Below are 13,067 nucleotides of genomic sequence, written 5' to 3' on the forward strand. Positions count from 1 at the left end.
AAGATAGAAATTGGTACCCAGTTGTGAGGCATTGCTGTGACAGACCTAACCATCTGTTTTGAGGAGTGGTGTAGTAATATATGTACTTTGGCTAGGAAAACCGTTGAGAGCTTAATGAGCAATTGTAGGAATTTAGAAGATAGTGATGAAATCAATCAGAAAATGGAGGCCTTGATTGTGAAGTTTGAGAGGGAAATCGTGAAAGTGCCCTAAAGACTCTATCTGGTCCATTGATACTTTGGGTTAGAGCCACTAAACTGAAACTTCTTTGCTGGGACAATTGATGCTGGTGAATCAGGGCTGAAGAATCAGCTATAATTAAGAAGGTACCATTACCATTGAGAGAAAATTGTCTGGGAAATATTTCCTCAGGGTCAGCACACAGAAGCTGTGACCCAGAATGAACTTTGTGCTAGAAGGTAATATATAAGAAATTCTTAGATGATACTGGCTTTGAAAGCATAAAGGGGACATCCAGAGCAAATGAGGCTTGGCACCATGACAGCTAGGAGAGGCAGTTGGTGAATGTGCACTATTAGTTGAAGTAGAAGCCCTAGGAGTAAAGGGGTCATGGAGAGAAGTTGGGGCTTGTCACCGTATGGCAGGATCTGAGACCCTGAAGAGGTCTCAGAAGAGGCTATATTGGTAGAGGTGCAGCCCAGCTGCAGTAGAGATCACAGCATTTTGAAGATAGCAGTATTGTGGTAATATTTTATTTGTGTTCTAAACCTTATCTGGGGGTCAGAAGACAGAGGCAGCCACTAGATCAGGCATAGAGGCCAGACAGTGATGGCATGTATCTTTAATCTCAGGATTTGAGATCTCATGTCTTTGCTTGGGAAGTACACATGCCTTAATCCCAGGAAGTGATGGCAGGAAGCAGAAAGGTATACAAAGCATGAGGACCAGGAACTAGAGGCTTTTTAGCAGCAGTTCAACTGTGACCCTCAGCGGTGAGGACCCAGAGACTTTCAGACTGAGTATTCCAGGAAACAGGATGGGCTGAGGAGTTGGCCAAGTCAGGTTGGCTGTGGCTTGTGCTGTTTCTCTGATCTTTCAGCTTACACCCCAGTATCTGGCTCCAGGTATTTTATTAACAAGACCATTTAGCATTCTGTGTTACACAGTACCAGCAAATGACTGGCAAGGACAGCAGCAACTCTGGAGTGCAGCAAGCCTGAGCTTACAAACTGTGTGTGCTATGAACAGCAGGACTGGGAAAATGGAGCCCTTTGGAGCCTAGAGGATCATGTGTCAATCACTGCGATTTTTACACTTTTGAAATTTGATTTTGCTTTGTCCAGATTTGTGACTAACTGTGCCCTGGATATTCCCTCTTGGGATAAGAAAGTTTTTCATTGATTTTGATTTTACAGTCTTTGTTCCCATAGAAGGGAGAAAGCACAACACTTGACATAGAACTACAGGCCACGAAGAATGCTGAGAACAGGAGAAACAGTCTTCTCCAAGGAAGAACCTCAAATTGGTCATTCTCTACCAGGACATCATACATACAACATACATACAAGTAATACTATACAGACTGAGAAAGTTGTATTTATATATTTAGGAAAATGTGTGTGTGTGCGTATGGGTGTGTTGTGTGCAGCAACAATTAAAGAAATAAAGAGAGTAAGGTAGGGCTCATGGGAATGATTGGAGGGAAGCAACAGAAGGGGCAAGAGATGTAATTACATTTTAATTTCTGAAAATAAAAATACATACTTTTAAAAACTTGAAATCCAGTTTATATATGTGAAGTCAGCTCCACAGTGAGCTTTGTGTTGAAGAATATGAAGGACTGATTCATTGAAGAATGGCTAGTGAGATTTGTGAGAAATGCCAGAAAAGCAAATAGACAAAATTTTTGAGACAGGGACTCACTATGCAGCCCTGACTGGCTTGGAACTCATCATGTAGACTAGATATGCCTGCCTCTGCCTCCTGAGTGGTGGGATTAAAGATGTATGCCACCATGCCTGACCACAAAAAGATATGTTTTAATGAATGAAAAGGTAAAAATAAAAGCGATGGTGTTTCAGGGAGAGAGAAAGAGAGAGAGGATAGAGAGAAAAAGAGAAGAGGGTCTCAGAAAATTGTTGCTGAGAAAAAAATCAGGCATTCTTAAAAACTATACCTCTTTTGGTTTTATAATTATTTTTAGTAGTAATCTGGATTAAGACAGGGAAATACAAATCAAAATTATCTGAGATACCATCTTACACTGTTAGAATAGCTAAGATCAAAAACACTAAGGACAACTTACGTTGGAGAGGATGTGGGGCAAGGGAAACACTCCTCCACTGTTGGTGGGAGGGCAAACTTTACAGGCACTTTGGAAATCAGTATGGTGACTCTCAAAAAACTGGGAATCAAAATTCTTGAAGACTCACTAATATCACTCTTGGTCATGTACCCAAGGGATGTTCAATCTTACTGCAAGGACACTTGCTCAACTATGTTCATAGTAGCATTATTCGTAATAATTAGAAGCAGGGAGCAAACTAGATGCCCCTCAAATGAAGAACGGATAAAGAAAATGTGATACATATACACAATGGAGTATTACTCAGCTGTTAAAAGAAACAATGACATCATGAAACTTGCAGGCTAGGAGAATTCTGGGAAGAGGAATGGCAGAGTCAGGAGTTGCCAGCCAGATCCAGTAGAAGCAAGATGAGAATGCCGAACTGAGAAAAAGCACCAAGTCACATGGCTAAACATAGGTAAGAGTTATGGGTTAATTGAAGTGCAAGAGCTAGTTAGTAATAAGCGTGAGCTACCAGCCAAGAATTTATAAGTAATATTCGGCCACTGAGTCAATTATTTGGGAAGTGGCTGCTTGGTATTTGGGAATAAGCAGGCAGGGGAGAAGCTTCCACTTGCTTGTGGCACCCAAATGTTTGGAAAGACTTTCCACATAAAACCTGAGAAAGCTTTAAAAAAGGATTCTAAACGCACAAAAACTAGTCAAACACAGCTTCTTGGTAACTACCAAACTCCAATAGGCTTTGTTTGCTGACAGTGAGCAGAGGCATGGCTCCTTTAAGAGATGGTTTCTTCAGATGCAGAGATTTATAGTCAAACACCAGGCCAAGCTCCAGGAGTCCAGTCGAAGAGAGGGAAAAGGGAGTATATGAGCAAGAGGGGTTCAAGATCATGATGGAGAAATCTACAGAGACAACTGAACCAAGCTCGTAGAAACTTAAGAACTTTAGACCAACAGCTGTACCTGCTTGAGACTGGACTAGGCCTTCTGCATAGGGGAGGATATTGAGTAGCTTCGTCTGTTTGAGGGGCCCCATGGCAGTGGGATCGGGATCCATCCCTGGTGCATGAGCTGGATTTCTGGAGCCCATTACCTATGGTGGAAGGTTTTGCTCAGCCTTGATGCAGAGAAGAGGGACTTGGTTTTGCCTCAACTGAATGTACCAGGCTTTTCTGACTCCCCATGGGAGCCCTTACCCTTTTGGAGGAGGGCATGAGGGGTGGGACAGGGGGGAAGGCTTAGGGGAGGGGGAGGAGGGATGAGTTGGGGATCTGTTGTTGTTATGTAAAATGAATTAAAACATTCTTAAATTAAAAAAAGAAAAATAAATAAAATGAAAAAAAAAGAGAGAGAAAGAGAGATGGCTTCCTGACTCAGCTTAGTGGCAAAAACCTGTGTGTGTGTGTGTTTTTTAAGAGGTCCTGCAACCAAACACTTAAATGGAGTTTATGAGCAGCATGTGGTACACTACTCCTTGGCAACATGGATTCAAAAACCTCTCAGGGTTGGAGTGGTAAACATGGATTTCAGAGTTGGTGGTAAACATGCCTCTGCCATAAGACTAGCCTCTCAAGGAACCAAGGATTGGGGCAGAGCCAAATGCCAAAGCTGCAGCATTATTCCTAGCCATGCATGCCTATCAGCTTGAATGCTCATGTGGTCAGAAATTATAGGGATAAACAATAAGACAGATTCAAAAAAACCAAAAAATAAAAAAAACTCTAAGAGGGTTACACTGTGTTTAAAAATATAAGATAGAAATAGATAGATAGACAAACAGATAGACAGACAGATAGATGATAGATAGATAGATAGATAGATACATACATACATACATACATACATACATACACAGACACATAGAGAAACAGATAGATAGATAGATAGATAGATAGATAGATAGATAGATAGATAGATAGATAGATAGATAGACAGAGTTCATTATCATCATGGCAAGGAGCATAGTGACAAGCAAGTGTGGCCCTGTGAAAGACCCTAACCCTTCAGGCTTACAACCCCCCCAAGCCCCAGGAGAATGAGGAACTAAAAAGCTAGTTCCAAGGGCAAACTGATTCAGCCACCCCTGCCACAATGTAACAATGTAAAGAGATTTCTATTAAGAGATGTGCTCAACTGTGACTGGGATAATTGCAAGTGTTTCAGGAAAGACCACTGTAACCTTTGTGTAAACTTCACTCCCACCCTGATACCCCCCTTGAGGTTTCGGGAAGAATGTGCATGCAGACGTGACTGTACCCACCCTGTGATCAGGCCATGATCTTGTGAAATTAGCCTCTAGACATAAATCAATCGAAACGAAATTGTATGGGAATTATAATCTTATGGCTTTTGTGGGTTTTTCCTTTAAAAGTACCCATGTGGCTGCAGTAGGCGCGACTCTTGCCCTCAGGACAAGGGGAGCCCGACTGTGCAGCCACATCAATAAACCTCTTGCTGTTTGCATCAACTGGACCGGAGTCTGGGTTCTTGGGGCGCCCACCTGAGAAGGTAGTACCCTGGGTCTGGGGTCTATCACCTGGAAAAGTAGCTAAGAATTACATCCTGATCCATAGGCCAATAGAGAGACTGGACTTGGCATGGACTTTTGTAACCTCAAAGCTCATCCCAATGACACACTTCCTCAACAAGGCCACATCTCCTAATCCTTCTATTCTTTTCAAATAGTGCCACTCCCTAGAGACTAGGCATTAAAATATATGAGTCTATGGAGGAAATTCTTATTCAAACTGCCACATTCCATTCCCTGGACCCAATAGGCTGGTAGTCATATCACAATGCAAAAGTATATTGAGTCCAGCTTCAAAAGTCCCCATAGCCTACCACAGTCTCAACATTGTTTAAAAGTCCTAAGCTCGAATTCTCTTCTGAGACTCATGGCATTCTCTTAAGAGTAACCCTAGTAAAATAAAAATTAAGAAACAGGCTGGAGATATATGCCTCAACAGTGAAGACCACTGACTGTACTTCCAGAGGACCCAGGTTCAATTCCTAGCACCCACATGGCAGCTCACAACTCCCTATAACACCAGTTCCAGGGGACCAAACACCCATGGCAAAATGTCAATGCACATAAAATAAAAATAAATAGTTTTTTAAAGAAGCAGATCACATACTTACTACATACAATGTCATAGATTGTACATTATTGTTCCAAAGGAGGGTAAAGGGAGCATAGAGAGAAAATACTGGACAAATACTGGACAAATGCAAGTCGGAAAACCAGCAGGGAAAACTCCAAAGGATGCATTTCCATGTCTGATGTCAAAGCAGTCTTCTGATCTCCGACTCCTTTCATCTCTGCTGATTGCAACATACTTCTCTTCTTTTTGGCTCTGCAGCTTCTCTTAGCATGTGTCCCATGATTCTGGCACATACAATATCTTGGGATCTCATTGTATTGTTGACTCTAAAGCCAGGACCTAGTGCCTGAAGCAGCCAAGTTCAGCTGCTTTACAGCACGAAACATTTCCATGAGCCTTCTGTTATCAATGGTCTCCTTCACTGCTTAAGATTTTTAAAATTCTTTCTCACAATTTGGGAGCTTATCTGGGTGGGGTCTTGACCTGATGCCATACTCCCTTTATTCCACTTAGCATCAGGCTTTCCTTTAAATGTTTTACTCCTTGAGCACGGGACTTAGTTCCATTACACCTCCTGATGCTACTTTTCCCTTCAAACTGTTTATTTAGCCTTTTTCCTTGCTCCTTATCATTGTAGATCTGCATAGGAGTTATGATTAATAACCACATGACACAGTCCAAATGTGCTGTCTTATAATCTCTTTTGCCAAAGCCATTAATCCACAACTCTTCAATTTAGCCCCAGGCAGAATTTTAGGACAAGGACAAACAGCAACCACATTCTTCTGCAAAATACCATAAGAATTATTTCTAGGCCACATGTTAATAATCTTCCCTTCTGGAACTTCTTGAGCTGGGTCCCCACCTTTCACACCACCCTCCACACTGTTTTCCATGCTACTACTTGGATGGCCCATTAAGTTCCACTTAAAGCACCCAACTGCTTTTCTAGTGAAAATCTCAAAGTCTTCAGTATTCTTCCAATAAACAGTATAGTTAGGCTTGTCTGAGCAATGCCCGGGCCTTAGTACCAATACGTTCTTAGTGACTGTTCTATTGCTATGAAGAGAAACCATGACCAAAACAACTCATAAAAATAATCATTTAAATTAGGGCTTCCTTGTAGTTGCAGAAGTTTAGTCCATTATTGACATGGTAAGAAGCACAGTTGTCACAAGCATGGCAGCAGGCAAGCATGTTACTGGAGAAGAAGCTAACTAAGAATTACATCCTGAGCAAGGTTTCTGATCATAAGTAATGGGATCCAGAAAGCCAGCTAATACACCAGGGATAGACCCCTTGCTCAACCTTGATGCAGGAGGAGGGGCTTTTCCTGCCTCAACTGAATGTACCAGGCTTTGCTGTCCCCTCATGGGAGAACTTATTCTTTAGGAGGAGGGGATGAGGTGTGGGTTGGGGTGGGGTTGGCGGGACTAGGGTAAGCAGGAGGAGGGATGAGGGGGGATCTGTGGTTGGTATGTAAAATGAATTTTTTAAAAAATTAATAAAAAAGAAAACAAAAATTACATCCTATTCATAGGCTGAGAGAGAAAATCGGCCTAGTGTGGGCTTTTGACACCTCAATTCCCACCCCTAGTGACACACTTTCTCCAACAAGACCAGCTACACCTCCTAATCCTTTCAAAGAGTTTCACTTCATGGTGACTAACCATTCAAATATATGAGCTTATGGGGCCATTCTTATTCAAACTGTATACCACTGCAGGTACTCTTCAGTGTTTGAAATTTTCATGAGACTTGGGGAAAAAAAGCTAATACTGACCTGAACACCTCACCTTCGTGGTTAGCTTTTATAACCACAAAGTGCTAGAAAGGCTGCTGAGAGATAAAAGATGAGGTGTTACCAGGCTATGAAAACTAAAATAACTGACCCAGCAAGATATGTCCACTTATGGCTTTAATGTTTGGAGAGATAACCTATACCTGTCTGCTTAGGTTAAGGCTCACTCAACAAGAGGGGACCCATTGCTAGTACTGTTAATGGGACCATGAACCTGTGGCTAAAGAGGTCATAGATCATTGGGGAGAATACTGTCATCTTGCAAAACTGATACAGTATCTAACTCCCTTCTAAAACTTATTCTTATACCCATAGATTAGCACATCTCTTGACCCTCCTCAAAGAAAAAAAAGATGCTTTTTTTTTTTTTTTTTGCAATGGACTTAGATTAACACAGAGAAGCACAAATGAACAAAGTGCTGAGAAAAAGTGACTCTGAAGAACTCATCCCCAAATGGGTCATTTATGTCCCAATCCCTTCCCACGAGACCCAGAGTTCAGAGAGGACAACTGTGAAACTGTGTCTTCTGAACATGACTGATAAACTTTCAATGCTTGTGGAGGCCTGCAGAAGACCAGTCTAGTCAATGTTACAGCATGGACAGTGAGGGAACTCACAAGATCCCCTCTTAGTTGAGAAGCTTCAGGAAGTGATTGGAGTGGTATCCATGTATGTTTCCCATACTACAGTAGATAACCTGACACACATGTACATGTTGGCACCAGTAATTCCACTGAGTAGGTTCTAAATACATCTACAAAGAAGTTCTGAAAACTCATTGCACTCTTATATTGGGATTAACCCATGGAGTCTATTTAATGATCTGCCAGGAGAAATTTATTTTGGGGTTAACTCACAAGACAGAATAAGGGAATTTCTCACAGGATCCTTGAAGGGTGAGGTATAGTCCAACTCAGTTCTCTGGTGAGATCTGTCCTTGTCCATACCAGCATCCAAAACCACGAGGTAATGAAACAAAGAGAAAGTCCAGTATGTGCATCCTAGGTCTTGAGGGTCCCTGGTGGCCATGCCCCAGGAGCATGCACCCCAAGGTCATAGGCAGGTGTAACAGCTACCTGCTACCTTGCTAGGGGCAGTGCTTCAGGGCATGGTTCAAACAACTACTCAATAAATCTCCCGCTTTTGTCTTAATAAGAAAGTTCTAACCTAACACAAAACTATATACAATAGGAATGATTATTAACTATTGTCCAGGAGAAATAATGGGTAATGACCTAAGCTAATCAAACAAGAGACACATACTAAAATCCAGAGATGTCCAGAACATAGGGAAATGGTATGTTAGAGAGATTATTCCAAAGCTGTCCTACCCTGAAAATCCTAATCTAGTACTTAGTATGTTCTAGCTAAGATATGAGGAGATTGTAACTGTAATTGTTAGTCTTCAACCCCATCAAAGACCTGAGGAGGAATATAATAATACCTGAGAAAATGGGAAAATGCACACAAGCACCTTTCTGAAATCTTTTGAGAATAAGCAGAGAAAGCTGGCAGCTGGACTGTCACCTGAATTTTCTCAGCACTGTTGGGGCATTCAATTTGGCTACATGCCTAGAATATTTGACAGACTTGTAGCGCCCGCGCTACCACCTGTTCACCATGTCTGAGCGAGGGGCTGAGGATTAAAAACAGAGACAAGACAGTGCGTCATTCATCTCAGTAGAAGGCCCTTTATTGAAGGAGGGAGGAGGCCTTAAATACAGGCTTACAGCACAGTGGGAGAACCCCGGAGGGCAGAAGTTCACTACAGATATTTTACATATTTGTATCCTAGCTGTTTACACCAAATATGCAGGATACACAAAAAGGAACCTCCAGTAAGCTGTTCAGGAGGAAGAAAACCGACAGGGAATTAGCATAGGGAGGACATCTGATCAATGTCAGCAAGCAAGGCAACAGCTACTCAAGGAACGGGGGTCAGGGCCCAACAGATTCTTCCCTTACTAAAAAGAAAAATGAGCTTCTGTCTTAGGTTACATGTGACATCAGGACATCACCTTACCCATCTTGGAGACACCTGCCCAGGCCATGCAGGCTCTCTGTCTTAGGTCAGTGAGTGCCTCCCCCAGGTATTACCCATCACTGAATACTCAGTACCATACAGGCTCAACCATGTGTGAGTGGTAGGGTTAACTGCTGCCAAAGATCTCAAAGTGGCTCTGGACTTGCAATCTGTGCGTTCGACACAGAAAAGACCAACAGAAATCCTAACCCACCCATAGCCAGTAGGCTAAGGGCAATTGAGCCATTCCCTTCCTTAATGACCCTTACTGCAAATTGGAGTTCTCGTAAGATGGTATCCCAAAAGTAAGTAGAACTTGAGTTTTATTAATTTTATAACTGCCAAAGCCAATCAAAATGTATATTACTGCTGAATTAATTAACTGTGGTAGTTACTTTTGCTGCTGGGGTCTCCACTGTACTAGCTGTAGTAACCAACTATGAAATAGCAATCCCAGAAACAGTAGCAGTGGTGGCTGGTACCACTGTAGTAGCAACAACAGCTGCAGTGAAGTCAAATTCTCTTCTGGAGCGTGTGAGCACCATCTGTGTCTTACTGCCATGGTCCATTGGCATGGACACAACTCCAGGAACTTGAACCACCAAGGCTTATTTTTCTTGATCCCAGCATGACTTAAGCTGGCAGCTCTGTAAGGAAGAATTAAGAGCCAAAAAGAAAAACAGAGACAGCACACAATGAGCAGAACTAATGGTCTCATAAAGGCTACATTTTAGGCTCACAAATTTTAAAGTATCTTCAAAGAGGTCTAGATGAATTTCAGGAGGCCATAAATGTTGCACAGAGCCATTCCTGAAAATGTGGGTACTACACCAGCTTGAAGAGGATTGCAAAAATGAAAAGGCTTAGCTGGCATGGTACTGTTAACAAATGGAGGTCAGTGACCATACTACCAAATGTCAGGGTTGCCCTCTAATCTCCAAGGTGCCTGGGTGACATGTTCTCAAACATTCTTGAAAAAGCAGTTATCATTCATTACCTTCTGAAGAATCCAACCACATGGCTACAGTTCCTAGGCTTACATTAATGCTTGCCAAAGCTGGCCAAATTGGGCTCTCAAGCCCCATGGTGTCAGAAGGGGAAAGTTTTTCACAAAGGCCCAATAGGTCTCTGCCATGTTGGGATTTGGCAGCAGCCACAGGGCACACAGCACTCAGGAACCCAAAGAGGAACCTCATTGTCCTGCGGAAAGACACAAACAGACCCCCGGGCCCACACCAGCACCAGATTGGGTCCCTTCCAAGTGCCAGTAGAAAGATCCTTCCATTGCACCAGAGGATGATTTGCAACAGGAGCCCTCCAGTGCTTATCTACAGTGGATATTCCAGCAGAATCCACCAATGAAAAATTTAAAATATATAGAACAAGGGAAAGAATAGAATGTGGAGAGGAAAGATGAGCTCCTAGCTCCCCCCTTTTTACTTTAGCAAAATATGTTTTTAAGGTACAGTGACAGCATTCTACTATAGCCTGTCCTTGAGGATTATAGGGAATACTAGTCTTATGAACAATAGAAAAATCTTGGCAGAATTTTGAAAACCCCATACTGTTGTACGCAGGATCATTATCAGTCTTTATGCATCTTGGCACTCCCATATAAGCAAAAGCATGAAGACAATGATTCTTTACATCCTTAACCTTCTCACCTGAATGGTCAGAGGCAAAAATTAGAGAGGAATATGTATCGATAGATACATGGACATATTGTAATTTTCCAAAGGAAAGCACGTGTATGACATCCATTTGCCAAACATGATTAGGTAAAAGTCCTCAAGGTTTAACTCCCAAATGAGGAACAGGTAAAAATTCAACACAAATAGGACATGACATCATGGAGCGGTCACTGTGGACTGGGTCACAGTAACCACGTGTGGGGCTGAAGGTAACCGCTCAGGCACTGGGGGGTTCAGGCGCCACCACTGTAAGCAGCCCAACCCTACAGGCCCTTGCCCTGGCCTGTTGTGGGCTGTGGCTGTGACTGAGGCTTTGGCTCCCACTCCACCCCACCTGGTGCTCATGCTCCAGTGCTGGCGCCCCCCAACCCCACCCCCAAGTGTACCTGCCTGACCGCTGCTCCAGGCCATCTCATGTGCTGCAGCATGCCCTTTTGTCTACTGTGCTGGGTGCACCCTGCGCTCAAGCACTCCCGCCTGGCTCCCCCAGCTGGGACCTCCTCTACCTAAGTATCTTTTAACACAGCTTTAGCTTCAGTTAATTGTTTTTTAACTTTGACATTATCATTAAACAACGTATCTTTAACCAAGCACCACAAAGAGAAAGCACCTAAGGGTATGGAATCAGGCCCTTCTTTATGCACGCATTTTTGTAAGTCAATCGTAACCTGTTCCCAATCTGGTATATTAAATTCTGCAGAGACCAGAAACCAGGGACTAACGTTCTGGAGATTCTGAATGAAATCCCTGTTGCTCCTCCAGGAGCAACTGCGAACTAGCTGCACCCATAACAATTCACCAGTTCTTACCTTCTTTTAAAATGCTGGCCAGCCTTCTTTGGGTGTCCTTCAGCACGTCCCTTCTTTCTCGGATCTCAGTGGAACCTCTACTTGTAGTACCCGTGCTACCACCCGTTCACCATGTCTCAGCGAGGGGCTGAGGATTAAAAACAGAGACAAGACAGTGGGTCTCAGTAGAAGGCCCTTTATTAAAGGAGTGGGGAGGCCTTAAATACAGGCTTTCAGCACAGTGGGAGAACCCCAGAGGGCAGAAGTTTGCTACAGATGTTTTACATATTTGTATCCTAGCTGTTTACACCAAATATGCAGGATACACAAAAAGGAACCTCCAGTAAGCTGTTCAGGAGGAAGGAAACTGGCAGGGAATTAGCATAGGGAGGACATCTGATCAATGTCAGCAAGCAAGGCAACAGCTACTCAAGGAACGGGAGGGCCCAACACAGACCATTTTCAGAAACAGGAATTTTGAAAGACCATCTTGCCCTGTCTTGGCAAGTTTCAGTACTCGCTTTTCCTTGTGTCCTGCTCATCCAGAAAGGACAGCATTCATACTGTCAGCAGTCAAGGTAAGGGCAGTTCTTTGCCCAACAGGCCATTATGTGCCAGGAAGAAGACAAACTTCCAAATGGAGTGTCTTAAAAGCCCAACATTCTCTCGGGATCAGATCAGTGCTGCCAGGAGCAATTATGTCTCACATCAACAGAATTCTAACTTATTTAAATGCCATATTCTCTAGGTCTAGGAAGTGTTTGAAGATTACCTATCCATGTGATCTATGTATCTGTAAATCTGGATGACCTAATTAACATAACTGTAGAGATGACAAGCATAGATGACTATAAATCTGTCTTATCTACCTAAATAACCTAAAGATTAAGACTTCATATAAAAATGGTAAACAGTCTGTAAACAAATAAATGTACAGTAAAAGGACCATTGTAGCCTGAATCTTAAAAGATCTTATTAATAAAAACAAACCCAAAGCCGGGTATTGGGGTGAATGCTGAAAGATCAGAGAAACAGAACAAGCCACAGCCAACCTCGCCTTACCAATTCCTCAGCTGATCTTGTTTCCTCAGACTGAATGCCTCTGTTTCCTCATCCAAATGGATCTCAGCCGAACTGCTGCTAAAATATAAAAGCTTAACAAGCCTAGTTCCTGGTCCTTGCACCTTATATACCTTTCTGCTTCCTGCCATCATTTCCTGAGATTAAAGGTGTGTGTCACCATGCCTAGCAGTTTATAGTGTGGCCTTGAACTCACAGAGATCTGAATAGATCTCTGCCTCCCAAGTGATAGGATTAAAGGTGTGTGTGCCACCATTTTTGGCCTCTATGTCTGTCTAGTGGCTGTTCTGTTCTCACACCCTGGATAAGTTTA

This window comes from Peromyscus californicus, unplaced genomic scaffold, assembly GCF_007827085.1.
Source record: "Peromyscus californicus insignis strain IS unplaced genomic scaffold, ASM782708v3 Scaffold_4__1_contigs__length_199733344, whole genome shotgun sequence".
Taxonomy (NCBI): domain Eukaryota; kingdom Metazoa; phylum Chordata; class Mammalia; order Rodentia; family Cricetidae; genus Peromyscus; species Peromyscus californicus.